General features: G+C 44.5%; 1 long non-coding RNA gene across 1 annotated transcript in view; it reads right to left on the bottom strand.

Moving 5' to 3' along the window:
- LOC106732446 (uncharacterized) overlaps positions 1 to 16,612 on the bottom strand; it is a 50,139-nt gene that overhangs the window by 17,191 nt on the left and 16,336 nt on the right. The window contains exons 2-3 of the long non-coding RNA XR_016347037.1: positions 9,823 to 9,885; positions 8,251 to 8,329 (exon numbers count right to left, since the gene is read on the bottom strand). This is a non-coding gene — a long non-coding RNA (uncharacterized LOC106732446). The remainder of the gene's footprint in view (positions 1 to 8,250; positions 8,330 to 9,822; positions 9,886 to 16,612) is intronic.

Genomic DNA, 16,612 nt, shown 5'->3' with positions numbered 1-16,612 from the left:
TCTGGTTTGGGTAATTTTTCCCTGTAATTTGGACACTCCACCTACCGGATTTGTATAGCAGCTGTGCACCAACTTAATTTGACCAGACACTTGATGGTGCCGACTAATTGGACTAAAACAATACCTGACCTGATCCTCCCTGGATAAATTGGGACACTTTGAAACACCTGTTAAAGCAGTTCCAAGTTGACCGACATCAAGCTCAAGTCCTGGAACCTCAGGCCATCCAAGGGACTAATGCATTCCAATTAGCAACTGAACTGCCTGCAAACTGTGCTTGGACTGATATAGCCTGTGCCTTTGGATAGGCCTAATGAACACTCATTCGCTTCTCAGTCAAATTGTTTATACTGTTGGAACTTTGCTCCTACTAATCGTATTATTCATTTTATTGATGGCAGGTTTAAGGCTATGCACTGCCCTGGCTGCTCCTTGGAAATCATACCTGTAGGCTAGTAACCAACCCCGTGTGTGACCTGCCTTTCCCATCTCCCCATAGCATGACTGGTGGAACAAGGTACTAGGCAGTTAGAGCCAGGGTCTCTAGCCTGGCTATCCCACCGGCCAGTGTACAGGAAGGAGGGGTGCCTGGGCCCTTCTTTGAAAGAGAGTGGGGGAGTGTTGGGGGCTGTAAAATTAATAGGGGTCTGGAATGGCCTTGTTGCATTAGTGGTTCAGGGTTCAACCACAGCATTACGCTTAAACATGCTTTTTCCCTTCGTTTTGCAGCCTAGGAAAATAGATAAGCATGCAGCTGCTCTAGTTTGTTGTGTCTTTTGCTGATCCTCATTGGAGCTGTATAAATCTTTTCAGGGTTAAAATCCTTGTAATCTCTATAACCTTTTAGTTTGTCGCATAGGACTGTGCTGATTTAATTAGAAATTCTGTAAATAGTAATTAGGACTGGGTATAAATGTATTCATTATTTGCTTATTGATATTCATTTTATGGAAGTTAACATTACTAAATAAGGCTTTAGGAACAGTAGAGATAGACATATGAATTAACATACTAAAATGGATAAAAGGGTGTGATTAACACCAGCTTGTTGCCACTCGGACAGTGTATTGAATGTCTGAGGTAAACGTGAGTAGGCAATAAAGCTGTCCCTTTTATCCCATCTGCTCCTGGGTCACCTGATTCTTCTCTGATTTTGGTCACCAAATGAAATGAATAGATAGCAGGTTTAAAATAAACCAAATGAATTATTTCTCACAACAGTCAACTTCTTCAAATGGAAAGAATTATTAAAATGCAACTTCCTCTTATTTTGAACACCATGCTACTTTTACTGAATTGGGATGGTTAACCTGGACCCTGTGAGTTTTAGTTTCATTTCTAGTTACTTTCATTTTGTGGTTCTCAAGTTCTTAGTGCAACAGGAGGACAGTTGCTGAACTGGAAAAATACAGCAAGGAAATGTATATTCTGTGGGCATAGTCGTTAACCAAACTTGCGAATAATGCTTGTCTGAGAATTTCTCCCCCGCTATTTATTTTTACTTTTTTATGATCTATTGACATGTTAAAGTTGAGCAAGAAATTATTTTTATGAAACTAAATAGTAGCTGATTATAAATGTCCACAGAAAAAGTTCACTTCTGGCTTCCTGAAATACAAAGCCAGTTGAGGCTCGTGCTGAACAGTTCTAGGGTCTCTCTTAGCCAAATAAACTATGGAATGTCAATGGGAAAAATAAATACATTCATGATGCCAATTTGCATCCAAGTGTCTTACAGAAGGAGAGAGGGGAGTAGCTAACAGAGGGGAATAGCTAACAGTGCTGTAGCCTGGGTCACACTGGAGCTTTACAGCACTATCGCTGCGTTTGAGATGTGTGTGTGTTTTTTACATCCCTGTGCCAGAAACTTACAGCACCATAAAGTGCAGTGTAGACTTAGCCTGAACAAAAATAATTCTAGATATAAAATAACCGGTGTGCAATTCACATTTGGGATCAAATGTAATTATAGTGTTGGCTTAGAGGTTGGAATGGAAGTTGTGGGAATATACTTTCATTTTTATGTCGTAGCCCCCTCCCCCCCCCGGCTAAAATTACAAAGGGTATGTCTACACTACCCCGCTAGTGCGAACTAGCGGGGTAATGTATGCATACCGAACGTGCAAATGAAGCCCGGGATTTGAATTTCCCGGGCTTTATTTGCATAAGCCGGCCGGCGCCATTTTTAAATGCCGGCTTGTTCGAACCCCGTGCCGCGCGGCTACACGTGGCACGGGCTAGATAGTTCGGACTAGCAAGCTACTCCGAACTATCTGTACACCTCGTTCCAAACTTACCCTCTGAGCTGCATGTGTTAGTCTTTAGAAGCTCAAGAGCTGGATGCGCCTGCCAGGACTTGGGACTCCACAGAATGTACCAAACAGGGCTCATGGCTCTAGCCATGTAGGGTGGAGGAGTTTAGGATTGGGGCTCCAGCCCTGTGCAAGCAGCAGCCAGGAGCCCTGGGCCCTTGGGAATCTCTGGACCTTGTGGCAGTTGCCCCCTTTGCCTCTCCCTCCCATTGGCAGGCCTGCACACTTTATTGTGCCCACACAACTGATTGTGATGCAAAAGTCTGAATTCATGAACTGTGGATCCCACAGGCCATACATTGCCCACTCAGCTTCCACTGACACCAAGGGCAATTCCACAATGGAGCAAGAGCTGCCAGGACCCTACACTTGCTTGTTATGTTATCAGCCTCTTTTCCAGACATTTGCTTCCACTCACACCCACATATCTGGGCTTTTGTCAAGTGCTGTCACGGTACCTGCATGTTTACTTCAAAATCTGCCCCTTGCTATCGAGCTGTACTGCTAAACTTTGAACTCAGTCCTTAGGCATTACTCACTTCTACTACTGTAATACTCTCCTCGGTCTCTTCTGCTGCTTCGAGTCACATTCTAAGGGCAGGGATGCAATGCAGACTGACATGCTCATTACTACTAGAGCGCTCTAGGAACTAGATAGGCCTTCACAGGACTGGGAGGACACCTGCAAGCACTAATGCAGGCAGACAGGCATGCATGAAAGAAAGCATGGAGTTGGGTGTGGGAAGAAGGAGCAGTCATGAGAAAGTACTGGGTGGAGTTAGGCAGTGGAAAAGCATGTAAGAAGATACTTAGCACTTGTGTAGTGCTTCCCACCATCAAAGGAGTTTACAGACATAAACAACTGAATCCTCTCTTCACCCTGCAAAATAGCTAATATTATTCCATTGTACAGAGAAGCAATGGAATAGAAGGCACAGAGGGTCTGTCTACACTTGCAGCCTCATTCGAACTAAGGCTGCAAATGTAGGCATTCAGAATTGCAAATCAAGCCCGGGATTTAAATATCCTGCGCTTGATTTGCATGTTCCCGGCTGGTTGCCATTTTTTTTTTTTTGAAACTTACAAGCCCGAACTAACTGCCCGCATCTACACGCAGCAGGGAAACGGGCGTTCGAAATAAAGCCTTATTCCAAACTACCCGTTATTCCTCCTGCAATGAGGTTTAACAGATAGTTCGGAATAAGGCTTTATTTCGAACACCCATTTCCCTGCCACGTGTAGACGCAGGCAGTTAGTTCAGGCTTGTAAGTTTCAAAACAAAACAAAAAAAATGGCCCCATTTTATGTAGAAAACCAAATTTAAAATGAAATTTGATAAACTAACATAAGAAAGATGTTAGTTTAAAACACTTAATCTGTATCATAATTTAAATTAAACCACTCTCCCTAGCTGCAGCTGGTTCAGAAAATAAACTTACTATACGGAGCCTCCCATGCCTCCCGTCCCCCCACCTTTTGCCAGCAGACAGATCTGTGAATAAGTTAAATCTTGATACGCCACTTCTGAAAGGTTGCTGACCCCTGCACTAAAAGGTAAGATCTGCATCTTTATTTATTAATGAAGCTGCTGTAAGTTGGACTATTATTGACTTTAAAAAGTATCACCGGCACTCAGACCCGTACATAGAGGTGAATAAGTCAAATCTCAGCACTCCACCTCTGAAAGGTTGCAGATCCATGTTTCAGACTGAGCATTGAGTCCCATTAGATAGATAGAAAGATTAACCTAAATAATCTATACAGAAGCCTCTGGAACCCCATAAGATTGGGTCACTAACAATGTTCCCTCTAAGTCAGTTAGCTCCATTTATGGAGCCCTAAGCCCCTGACTGGATGGGGCTGATAAATCACCTGTGAAGCTGTGCTGCCACACGTTTTAGAGGAAACATTGGTCCCTAATCCATGAACTGTTGGAACTAATTAACAAAACTTTCCTTAAACATTACATGAATACATTGTCTCATACTATAGAATTAGCATGTATAATCCCAATTCCATCATGAGATATCTTTGAGCTATAACGTATCTTACCTCAAAAAGCATTTTATCAAAATATCTGATTTAAATAAAAAGATCCGATTTTTTTAAATAAAAAAAACCATTGATTTTTATCCACTGTGGGCACAAGCCAAGGTTCATTGCTGTGTAGATATACCCGTTGACTTTAGTGGAATTTAAACACATGCTTAGAGATTAAGAATACTGATTATTGGAGCCCTGCAAATCTATAGATATCCACAGGTATCCACATCTGTGGATATGGATAGTCACAACTCATTTTTCCATGTTTTGTATCTAGAAACTTGCAAATCTGCAGATATTCACTTTATATCTGTGATTATTTGCATCCACAGATGTAGACATCTTTGGCTCATTTTTGCAGTTACTGATTATCCCCCAGGGTGGACATCTGCAAATCTGGGATCTGGTCTACTCTAAAATATAGATGAAAGATCCACACCCCTGAGTGACAGGTTTAAACTGACCTAAACCCCAGTGTAATCAGTACCAGGACAATGGAAGAATTCTGTCAACCTAGTTACTGCATATTGCTTATTTCCCTCTTTTGCTTGGTATTGTTCATATTAGTGGAGGCAGAGAAGGGCAGGTTCTTGTTGTTCTATAAATATCCAATCCCAAAGTCTTTGCAGGAGAAAGCATGATTGAGAGTGAAAAAGGTGATGTTGAGCTACAGAGGCCTTTGTCCTGCTCTGAACACAGCTGTTATGGTTGCTTCTATTCCACATGATTTATTCCTCCTCTGGAGAACAACGGTTCAAAGCCCAGAGTTATTGTCTCTAATGTTTTACTTGGCTGCACTCAGGTTTTGGTGATGTATTGTGTAATATTTTTTGCGTGAAAGTGTCACTACAAAGTAAGATAATTGCTTTCAATGTGGATGATGAGAATGTTTTCCAAACGCTATTTGCATACATTTTCTAGAACATAAAATGTGTAACTCCATCCAAGGCTGCGTGCTCAGGCAGACTGAGTTTGTTTGAAAAGATTAGTCGCCTTCACAGTATCCATCTGAAAAATTAAGAACTAGAAATTTCCTAGCATGAAACATCACTAAAGACAGACCCATTTAGTTTAGATGTAGGGTTACATATAACAAATAAAATAATAATACTTACTCAGACTACAAAGCCATAAACAATATATATGATATTGTAACAAACCATGAGCTACTAGGGCTTCATAGCGCTCACTCTGCTATGCAGTAAGGACATTCCGAATTTAGAGCAATGGGAATAGAACCCAAGTTCTCTTATTTCAAAAGCACAGGCTTCATCCACTTGAGTCAGAGAAACTTTATTAGCTAGTATATCAATATAGGGCCTGTGACACACAGATGAACAGTTCTGATTCCTTCCAGCAGAGAGAGAGACAGAGAGGCACCTCTCCCAGAGCCCTACTGGCTCACACTCCAGTTCATTGCAATATTTATAGATCCCATCTTTCTTGATGTTTATTGTTGAATATACTCCCTATGTTTATTATTTTGCAGATTTTATTACAAAGATTTTGGTCCTGTGCTTGTCTGATCCATGCAAATAACTCCTTTTCCTTTAATAGAACTTTTATATGTGGCTCAAGGCCAGCGTAACTCTTCAGTTGTCTTGGATATTTACGTAGCACCAGCCACTATTTTCTGACTTAATACAACTTTCCACTGAAACACTAAGAACTCCCGGCTAAACTGCTAAGTTTTACAAAACAGAAAACCTAACACTTAGAAGCATCAGTATTGACCGAGATAGGCATCTGAATCATATGAACGTATTGTATGGTCTAAATGGTAATGATAATGATCTTACATTTATATAACTTTCTGTGCAAGGAACATAAGACACTTTAGAACTGATCTGCTACTGAAAAGCAGTCAGCTCATCTGGAACTTGCCAGATGCACAGCACTTCCTGTGAGAGGTTAAGCACCCTCAATTCCAAATGAAGCCAATCTGGGTTGTGGATATTCAGCCCATCTATTCACCTACCCATCCTATGCATTATGTTGCTCTTGTCACCACTGTATTTGACACCTTGTACTCAGAAGAACACACAGCAATGGGAGAGGATATGTGTAATATCATTGCCAATAGAAGTTCATTGGGAATTTTAGGGAGGCAGAGTGTGATCATCTATGTTGGCATTTGATACCATAACTAGGGCTGTCAAGCGATTAAAAAAAATAATCACAATTAATCATGCTGTTAAACAATAATAAGACTCCAGCTGACCTGGGCTCCATGTTGTGCTGCCCCTTGAAATGCTGCTGCAGTATTTCAAAGGAGCAGTGCAATGGGAGCCTGGGATCAGCTGTGTGGTGCTGCCCCTTTGAAACACCACCGCGACATTTTAAAGGGGCAGAGCAATGTGGAGCCTGGGGTAAGCTGGAGTCTACAGTTGACCCAGGCTCCGTGCAGCACTTTCGCCATGGTGTTTCAAAAGGGCAACATCGTGGGAACCCGTGATTAACTGGAGTCCCCAACTGACCCCAAGCTCAATGCAGCACTTCCCCTTTGAAACGTCACCACTGCATTTCAAAGGGGCAGTGCCGTGGGAGCCCAGGATCAGCTGGAATCCCCAGCTGATCCCAGGCTCTGCTCTCGTTGCCCCTTTGAAACACAGCAATGGCATTTCAAAGGGGAAGTGCTGCACGGAGCCCGGGATGAGCTGGAGTCCCCAGCTGACCCCGGCTCCATGCAGCACTGCCCCTCTGAAATGTCGCCCGAGATGTGAGGGTGCAGAAGCAAGAGAGGGTGTCAGAGCAAGCTGTGAGTGTGGGATCTTGGGAGTGTGAGGGGATTGAGCGAGAGGGATTGGCGTGCTCGGATCTGAGCATAAGAGGGGGCACTTACCTGGCTTCATACCCCTTTTCAACATGAAAAGTTTCTGGACAGAGCGCTGCCATTCCTCCAGTGTGGTGGGGAGGGAGAAGGAGCTCAATCACCCCCTACCCCCCACACACACACAGTGGGGCACCCATGCACCAATTCTGGCTTCCTGCTTGGAAGTGGGGGGAGAGGGAGAAAGTTCTGACCCCGCCAGAGCAGCTCACAGAGAGTGAGTGACTCTATGTGCTGCTGTTCCTTCAGCGGAGTGGGGAGAGGTGGGGGGAGAGAGAGCAGCAGTGCACTGAGCTCACCTGTTGAGCCTGAGTGCACCTCCGAGGGGTGATAGCAGCCCCTGCCAGGGCAGAGGCAGCAGCTCAAAAACACCAAGGTCTGGGAGTGGCTCCTTGGCACCTTTTGCCATGGAGTTGGCTGGTGCCCCCGGCAGCAGCGGTGGCAACCACTTTAACAAAGGAGGAGGTAGTGTGGCCAGACCAGGTCCCTCACAACAGGAGCAGTCCCATGAGGGGAGGGAGAGGGCTGCGTGGCACATGGTGGTGGTGCAGTGGAGAGTGGGGGCTCGCCGGGTGATGCGCTGGAATGCGGGGAACTTAGGAAGCCACCCCAGTTTCCTGAAGGCAAAGCGCTGAGGCAGGGAGCCGCCTACGTGCTCTGCAGTGGTTGGGAGGAGAGGTGAGGAAGAGTGTATCTACTGCGCTGTGCTAGGGGGTGAGTCTCTGCAAGCTCTGCCAGCTGGGGGAAAGGAAATAAATGGTGATTCAGCAAGCCATTTGCAGCTTGCTGCTTCTCCAACAGGGCTTTTTGGGAAATTTTGCTATTTGATGGGGACACCAGGACAGAGCATTTAATTCAGGGCTGTCCTGGATTTTCTGGGATGTATGGTTGGCATAGCCATACATGACAGGTTAGTGTGTGGCCTGCATAGTGAAGCTATATGGACGCGTCTATTAACAGAAGCCCAGTTCATCCCCCAGAAGGCTGTTGATATTGCGGTCTCCATGGAACTGGCCACATGGGAGGTGTAACCCCTAGGATGCATAAAGTGTCCCAAGAACTTACCCATCAAATAGTGGGGAGCCAGGCATGTTACTGCAGTGGTAAGCCAGATCATCATGCATCAGAATGCTGGTGTAAGGACCTATTGTGTCAACAGTGTGGAAAAAAAGGACACATTGAGCATGCCTGCAAACAAAAAAGAGAAAAGGCCTGTGGTGGTGTGAACCAAAAAGGAAAATCTGCATCCCATCGAGCAGACTCATGATGATCAAGGTGACACCTATCTGAAAAAGACGGTGCCCTGCTATGGTTTGTCTTGGCAGGGGGCTCCCATGAGTAACCCCACTGTTAGATGGCAAACCTGTACACATGGAAGTAGACACCGGTGCAGCAGTTTTGTTGGTCTTTTTATACTGTGTATAAGGAAAATCTATAGCATCTTCCACTTACGGCAACAAAGATTGTTCTGAAGACATATATGGGAGAAGCGATACCTCTGTTGGGCACTATTGATATTAAGATGGAGCTCAATGGACAGACTGTTGAATTGCCACTGTTTGTGGTGAAAGGCTATTACCTAGCCTGAATGGGCAGATCGTGGTTTAGGAAGATCCAGCTAAACTGGGCAAAAGTGCACCAGATGACTAAAGAAGAAACAGGTCTGAATGATATATTAAAGAAACATGTTGCTGTTTTTGGAAAGGATCTGGGAAGTATGAGGGAAATCACCGTGAAACTGAACATTAAACCTGGCAGCCAACCAAAATATCTGAAGGCCAAAACTGTGCCATATACCATCAGGCCAAAAGTTGAAGCGGACCTGGAGCACCTAGTCAAAAATGGAGTCCTAATACCAGTTGCCTGTAGCCCATGGGCAACTTCAATTGTTCCAATATTGAAGAAAGATGGTTCCATTCAGATTTGCAAAGATTTTAAGGTCACTGTTAACCCAGTGTTGTATGCAGACCAATACACTCTTCCCCGCATGAATGACCTCTTTGTGGGCCTGGCTGGGGGACAAAAGTTCAGCAAGATTGATCTGAGTCAAGCATATTTACAGATGCACATTGATGATAAGTCCCAAGAGCTGTTGACTATTGATAAAGGCCTTTATCATTACTGTCACTTACCCTTGGGAATAACTTCTGCCCCAGCTTTGTCCCAGAGGGATATGGACCAGATCTTTTGTGGCTTGCCAGGAGTCCAGTGCTATCTTGATGACGTCCCAGTCACGGATAGAAATGAGAATCACCTTAAGAACTTAGAGGCTATCCTACAAAGACTGGAAGAGTATGGCCTACGAGTCCACAAAGACAAGTGTTCATTCTTTCAGCCCTCTATTGAATATTTGGGAGACATCGTTGATGCTACCAGCCTTCGTAAGCCCCTTCAAAAGTTAAGGCTATTGTGGAGGCTCTACCCATCAAAATGTTAGTCAACTTCACTCATTTCTAGGACTACTGAACTATTACTGAAAGTTTATTTCACAGTTAGCCACACTGTTAAAACCACTTAATGAGCTCCTTGGCCAGAACAAGACCTGGAAGTGGACTGAAGCCTGTGATGTTACATTTAACAAGGCTGAATGTGATTTGCTAAACTCGGAGGTCCTGACACATTTTGATCCATCCTTACCTTTACAGTTGGCCTGTGATGCCTCCCCATATGGAGTGGGAGCAGTCTTATCACACGTTATACCTTCGGGAAAAGAGAAACCAATTGCTTTTGTTTCATGCACCTTAAGCAAGGCAGAAACGAACTATGAGCAAATCAAGCATGAAGCACTGGGAATCATTTTCGGGCTTCGGAAATTTCACCAGTACCTGTTTGGACAGTAGTTTACACTTCTCATTGACCATCAACCTCTGTTGGCAATTTTTGGTCCACACATAGGCATTCCATCATTGGCTGTTAGTCGTAAGCAACAACAGGCATTGTGGCTTTCGGGACACACATATGAGATCAGATATTGGAAATCCACTATGCATGGAAATTTAGATGGTCTTTCTAGGCTGCCTTTGCCAGTCAAATATCAAGATAGTGTCCAGAAGGAAATCGTCTACTTTGAACAGGTAGAGAACACACCCATCACTGCTCTGCAAGTTAAGAGAGCATTTCATGTTGACCCAGTACTATCCCAAGTTATGGACCTAGTGTTGCATGGAACATCTCTACGGGACTCTCAGGTCTCACCCAACCTTGTTCCCTACAAGTCCAGGAGGACAGGGTTATTGATCCATTCTGGGTGCTTGTTGTGGAGAATGCGTGTCATTATTCCAAAGATACTGAGACAACACGTTAGAACAGCTACATTCAGGTCACTGTGGAATGGTGCGCATGAAAGAAATTGCACGAAGCTATTTTTGGTGGCCTGGCTTGGACGATGCCATTGAAGAGAAGGCAAGAGCTTGTATTTCATGCCAGGGTGTGAGGAATGCCCCTCACTTGGCACCTCTACACCCATGGGACTGGTCTGAAAAACTGTGGCAACTTATTCACATTGATTTTGCTGGCCCATTTGAAGGTAGCATGATCTTGGTGGTGGTAGATGCCCATTCCAAATCGCCAGAACTCTCTATAAATGCTGCCCACTACTGCTGAGAGTACTATCCAAAAACTACAGGGAATTTTTTGTCATTTTGGTCTTCTAGAACAACTTATGAGTGACAACTGTCTGCAATTTGTTTTTCAAGAGTTTGGAAATTTTATGAAAGCAAATGGAACTCATCATATCACTTCAGCACCATATCACCCATCCACCAGTGAACTGGCTGAAAGGTTTGTGCAGACAATGAAACAAGCTTGGAAATTGGCTAGAGGACACTCACTCATGCAAAAGCATCTGGACACCTTCTTACTATCCTATGGAAATACACCTCATGCTACAACCAAAATTTTCCCAGCTTTTCTAATGATGGGACATCAGCTTTGCACTTGCTTTGATCTGCTGAAACCTTCTGAACCACGACAAATTATACAACATCAACAGCAAGGTCAAGTCATCAGGCGTGCATCCAGAGCAAAAGACCAAACCTTTAGTCCTGGAGAGCCGGTTTTGGTTTGGAACTATGCTTCTGGAGCTAAATGGGTCCCTGCCACTGTCATCACTCAAACAGAACCTGTTTCCTATACTGTCCAGACTGCAGAGGATCTCATCTGGTGGCAGCATGTAGGTCAGTTATTGCTAGGTTATGCCTGCCCCCAAGAAACATCTCCAGTTGAGTTGCCTTACCTTGCCACTGCTGGTGAGCTACTGCACCTGTTCAAGAATTACCTGTTCCTGACTCTCCTCCTTCCTCATTGCCTACAGTGAACATAAACCCCTTCCTTGAGCAGGCTGATTCGACAGCCTCACCTGTTCACACTTCAAGTTCCCAGCCCACTTTCAGGCCCGCATCCATAACAACTTTGGGTGCAAGAACACCAGACGTCCGCTATAATCCACCTAGAGAAAGGAGGGCTCCTCAATGGCTGGATCTTTAATTAAGGTTAAACCACAATTATGGGGTAAAATAATCCCCAGGGTTAGCTGGGAACTTGAGGCACTCTACCCTCATTCCCTCGTTTTGTGTTTGTTTTATTAAAGGGATGTTCTTATTAAGTGGGGGAGGAATATTTTGTGTATTGGGTTGTTGTAGATATAGATCTTGTTGTTGTTGATATTATAGTAACTGAATTAGGTTACTAGGGGTCAGCCCAGCCAGTTTGGATTGGTTCTAGTTAGTTCTGTGTTATGGAATAAATGGACACTTGCAATTGCTCAAGCTCTCTGGCTACGTCTACACTGTCATGATTTTCCGGAAATGCTTTTAACGGAAAAGTTTTCCGTTAAAAGCATTTTCGGAAAAGCACATCTAGATTGGCAGGACGCTTTTCCGGAAAAGCACTTTTTGCGGACAAGCGTCCGTGGCCAATCTAGACGCGCTTTTCCGCAAAAAAGCCCCGATCGTCATTTTTGCGATCGGGGCTTTTTTGCGGAAAACACTACTGTGCTGTCTACACTGGCTCTTTTCCGGAACAGTTTTCTGGAAAAAGACTTTTGCCCGAACGGGAGCAGCATAGTTTTTCCGGAAAAGCACTGATGATTTTACATTAGATCGTCAGTGCTTTTCCGGAAATTCAAGTGGCCAGTGTAGACAGCTGGCAAGTTTTTCCGGAAAAACGGCTGATTTTCCGGAATAACTTGCCAGTGTAGACACAGCCTCTGTGTTTCCAGTGATTTCTTTCTAAATTGTGAAACTCCAGACAATATAACATTAGTAAGGACACCTGGAAAAGAACAAAACAAATTCAAATTAAATACATTATATGCACCCATTGTTAAAAGTTATGGTGACTAACCATGGGTACAAACTACCAAGGGAAGTGGTAGATTCTCCATCTCTTGATGGCTTCAGATCAAGACCATATGCCTTTTTGGAAGAGACACTTTAACCAATCACAAATTATACTTTAGTCACATTCCAGGTATTGGGCTCAATAACAAGATAACTAGAGGAGAGTTAATGTGACATATAGGAGGTTACATTAAATGATATAGTTACTATACATTCAGGTATTCCCAGATATCTATTTTTTGTCCTCCTCGCTCGGTCTGAGCAGGTCCATAAAAGGCTATTAGCCAGGGGATAGAAATGGTGTACCTGGCCTCTGTTTGTCAGAGGCTGGAGATGGATGGCACGAGACAAATAGCTTGATCATTGTCTTTGGTCCACCCCCTCTGGGGCACCTGGTGCTGGCCACTGTCAGCAGACAGGCTACTGGGCTAGATGGACCTTTGGTCTGACCCAGTACGGTCATTCTTATGTTCTTATTGTTGAGATAAGAGGAAATGTCTGGGATTTTTCTGTTCCAGACATTACAGCTCAGAGTCATCTCTGCTTCCTGACTGGACCCTTCCATGCACCCCAGAGCTGCTGAACTCTACGGGTACGTTTAGACTACATGCCTCTGCCGACAGAGGCATGTAAAATAGGCTACCCGACATAGACAATGAAGTGGGGATTTAAATATCCCCGGCTTCATTACAATAAAAATGGCCACCGTGCTGCGCTGGCTCAGCTGATAGTCGGCACAGCGCGCGAGTCAAGACATGGATTGGTTGACAAGGGAAGCTTTTGTTGACCGCTCCTGTAAACCCCATTTCACGAGGCATAACGGAGCGGTCGACAAAGGCTTCCCTTGTCGACTGATCCGTGTCTTGACTCGTGCGCTGTGCTGACGACCAGCTGAGCCGGCGCAGCGCAGCAGCCATTGTTATTTTAATGAAGCCGGGGATATTTAAATCCCCCCTTCATTGACTATGTCGGATAGCCTATTTTACATGCCTCTGTCGGCAGAGGCATGTAGTCTGGACATACCCCACCTGTGCTGACCCCACCTGGCCTTCCAGATAAGAGGAGTCATCAAGCACCTTTTGATTGTCTGCCCTGCCATAGGACCTCAGAATCTGGCCTGGAGGAGGGGTAATGGGTCCAGGATAACAGGGCCAGGACCTGGCTTCCTGCCCTGGGGAAGAGGAGAAGCCCACAGGGAACACTGACTGACTGGCTGATACTGCATCCTGGGACTGCACCAGCCAACCTACCACTGTGACAGGGTGTGTGATACTGCCCCCCACCTCAAGTGTGAGGCCACAGGTATGCCATCTAGCATCCCCTAAATGTTTCCTGCCAGTATATATATCCCTCCAACACCCCCCAAATGCCTCCTAGTAGTATGAATACCCCTCCAGCACCCCATATGCCCCCTCTTAGTACAGGCACCCCTCCAGCACTCCTAAATGCCCCCCATCCACATACATCCCACCACACACAAATACCTCCTCCAACATCCCTAAATACTCCCTTACAATACTCAAACATCCCTCCAGTACCTTCCAAATACCCTATGAGTATGCACACCCCTCCAGTACCTCCCAAATGCCCCCTCCATGACTCCCCATACTCTCTTCTAGTACACACATCTCTCCATTATCCCCTACTGTACCTCCTCCCAGTACATGCACACTCCAACGGCTTCTACCGTACCTCCCCTCCAACTTCCCCTCCCTCTACCAGTATCCTCTACTGAAATATGATAGCCCTAATACACTGGTCCCTTCTGGTCTTAACATCGATGAATGGTCACCAGCCTCCTAAGGTCATGGTGAACCATTGGTTCTGTAACAATTCACAAGGAAGAGCACTGGTCTGCAGTTATGAGGTGCATGGATTTTTGTGTTCTTACGTATCACTAGTTTGTTCTTTATAACGACTAAACGTTGCTAAAAGCTAAAGTTCACTAAATATAGTGCCTTATTACAATGCAAACTAGATTTTGCTTTTCAATGTGCAATTACAGGAATAAACTCAGAATGTTACTTTTATAGTACATAATCTGTGCTTAAACTATCAGGTTTGCAAGGACATTTTAAGCTAACCAAACACATTTCATTCTATGTTTGTTGACACTGCAGATTTCTTAGATTTGCAGTAACTTAAAGTCAGTAGTGATCCCTTGAAAGAGAGGGGAAAGAAACTTCTAACACCAGACCAAATCCTGACACTCTGGCTAAGATTTTACTCAGTTCTTCCTTTGGCAAACTCCCATTGAAGTAATTGGAAAGCTTCCCGAATAAAGACCAAAGGTCTGATTTTGCAATCACTTACATTAGCTTCACATAGGCAGAATTCCTCCGACTCCTAGCTAGTTACAGCAGAGAGGAGGGGATGAGGTCAGAGTTAGATACTAAGGCAGGACCTCAGAATCTGGCACAGAGAAGAATACTGGTTGTTGGAACATCCCAATGGAGGGCTCATTTTTCACACTACAGAAGTGAAAATAAAGGAGGCTAGTTGACATCACTTCTCCGTCAAAAGAGAGGAATCCAAGGAGGATCCATCTGGCCAAGGAAGGAAATAGTCTTATTAACTGGATGACCTGAAACCTTCCTCTTTTTTTTTTTTTTTTTTTTTTTTTAAAGTCCCTGTGAATGTCACACCCCAGCACAACATCTCTGCTTTGGAATGTTCAGCTGTGTACTTTCTAATCCATTTTAATTCCTCATATTTGTTTCCTTAAATCAGCTCTGACCAATAATCAGGGATGCTGTAGTCCAGCTATAGGCAGTTAGGCAGCTGCCTAGGGTGAAATATTCAGCATAGCCTGGCTGGGGCAGCCAGGCCAAAACTAAGTGCTGCTGCAATCCCATACGCCAGGTCAGAATGCCACCCACTCAGATTTTGCCTAGCTGCCCCCTGTCATGACAGAGGGGCAGCAGGGCCAACTGTGAAGGTACAGCTACGCTGTGGGTTTTTTATTGGAAGAGGTATGCAAATAGCACTCATTTGCATACCTCCTTCCATTTTTTCCCCCAGAAGATGCTTTTCCACCATTTGGCCCCATGTAGATGGGGCCAAATGTTGGAAAAAAATCCCTCTTTTGAAAGCCCCTGTAAACCTCATTTTACGAGGAAGAAGAGGGCTTTCAAAAAAGATTTTTTTCTGACCTTTGGCCCCATGTAAACAGGGCCAAATGGTGGAAAAGCCTCTTCCAGGAAAAAAAATGGAAGAAGATATGCAAATGTGAGCACTATTTGCATACCTCTTTCAAAACCCCCCACACAGTGTAGCCATGCCCAAAGTGGGTGATGCTACAATCGGCAACTTATCTCCCCATTTCCATACTCCTGACACTTCTACTATAACTGTTAATCATCAGAAGGCTTACTGCATCCCTCCTGCCCAAGCCCCTGGTAAATCCAACCTCTGCAAATCTCTGTTCTAGAGAGTGGAGGGGGTAGCACTCTGAAGTTTTGCCTGGGACAGAAGATCATCTTGAGTGTCTTCTGCCTATCATGTAGTCATGGCTGATTGCTGTTGGGGTGTGTAAGGGTTAAATAAGAGGTCCTGGTAGTTGCGACCATGGTAATAGGGCACGGCCCAGGCAGACCCTGCGGAATTGATTTACAGACTTGTTTTGATTCCTCCTTCCCTACTTGCTCAGGATAGATGACCATGCAGCTGTACCCAAGACGTAATCTTTTAATTAATGGCCTATGTGTTAATAATGCTATCTTCCTTACTCCCTTATCTGCTCTGAAGTATACATTCAGGGTCACATATCCTGTACCCCTGGTAAGCTGCTGATTCAAGGAGTTTTGTGATTTGAAAACTGCCTACATCAACCAAAAAGCTGTAAACAGTACACAGGGGCTGGTTACGATTACGCATTATAACCATGTTCACATTACTAAATTAGGACTTAAAGGGTGATGTAATTAGTAAGTGTATTTACATACTAAGATAAAAAGATGTACTTGGGGTTCATTTGTGGTTTACTCACATCCCAGGTAAGAGTGATCCAAGACTAATGAGTATCAGCAATAAAAGTGCCCTTCTACCCCATTTGTCTCTGGGTAGCCTGTTTTTTTCTAACAATTGCT

This window comes from Pelodiscus sinensis, chromosome 17 (assembly GCF_052426305.1).
Source record: "Pelodiscus sinensis isolate ZL-2025 chromosome 17, ASM5242630v1, whole genome shotgun sequence".
NCBI classification, from domain to species: Eukaryota; Metazoa; Chordata; order Testudines; family Trionychidae; genus Pelodiscus; species Pelodiscus sinensis.
This window is presented reverse-complemented; position numbering and strand designations above follow the sequence as displayed.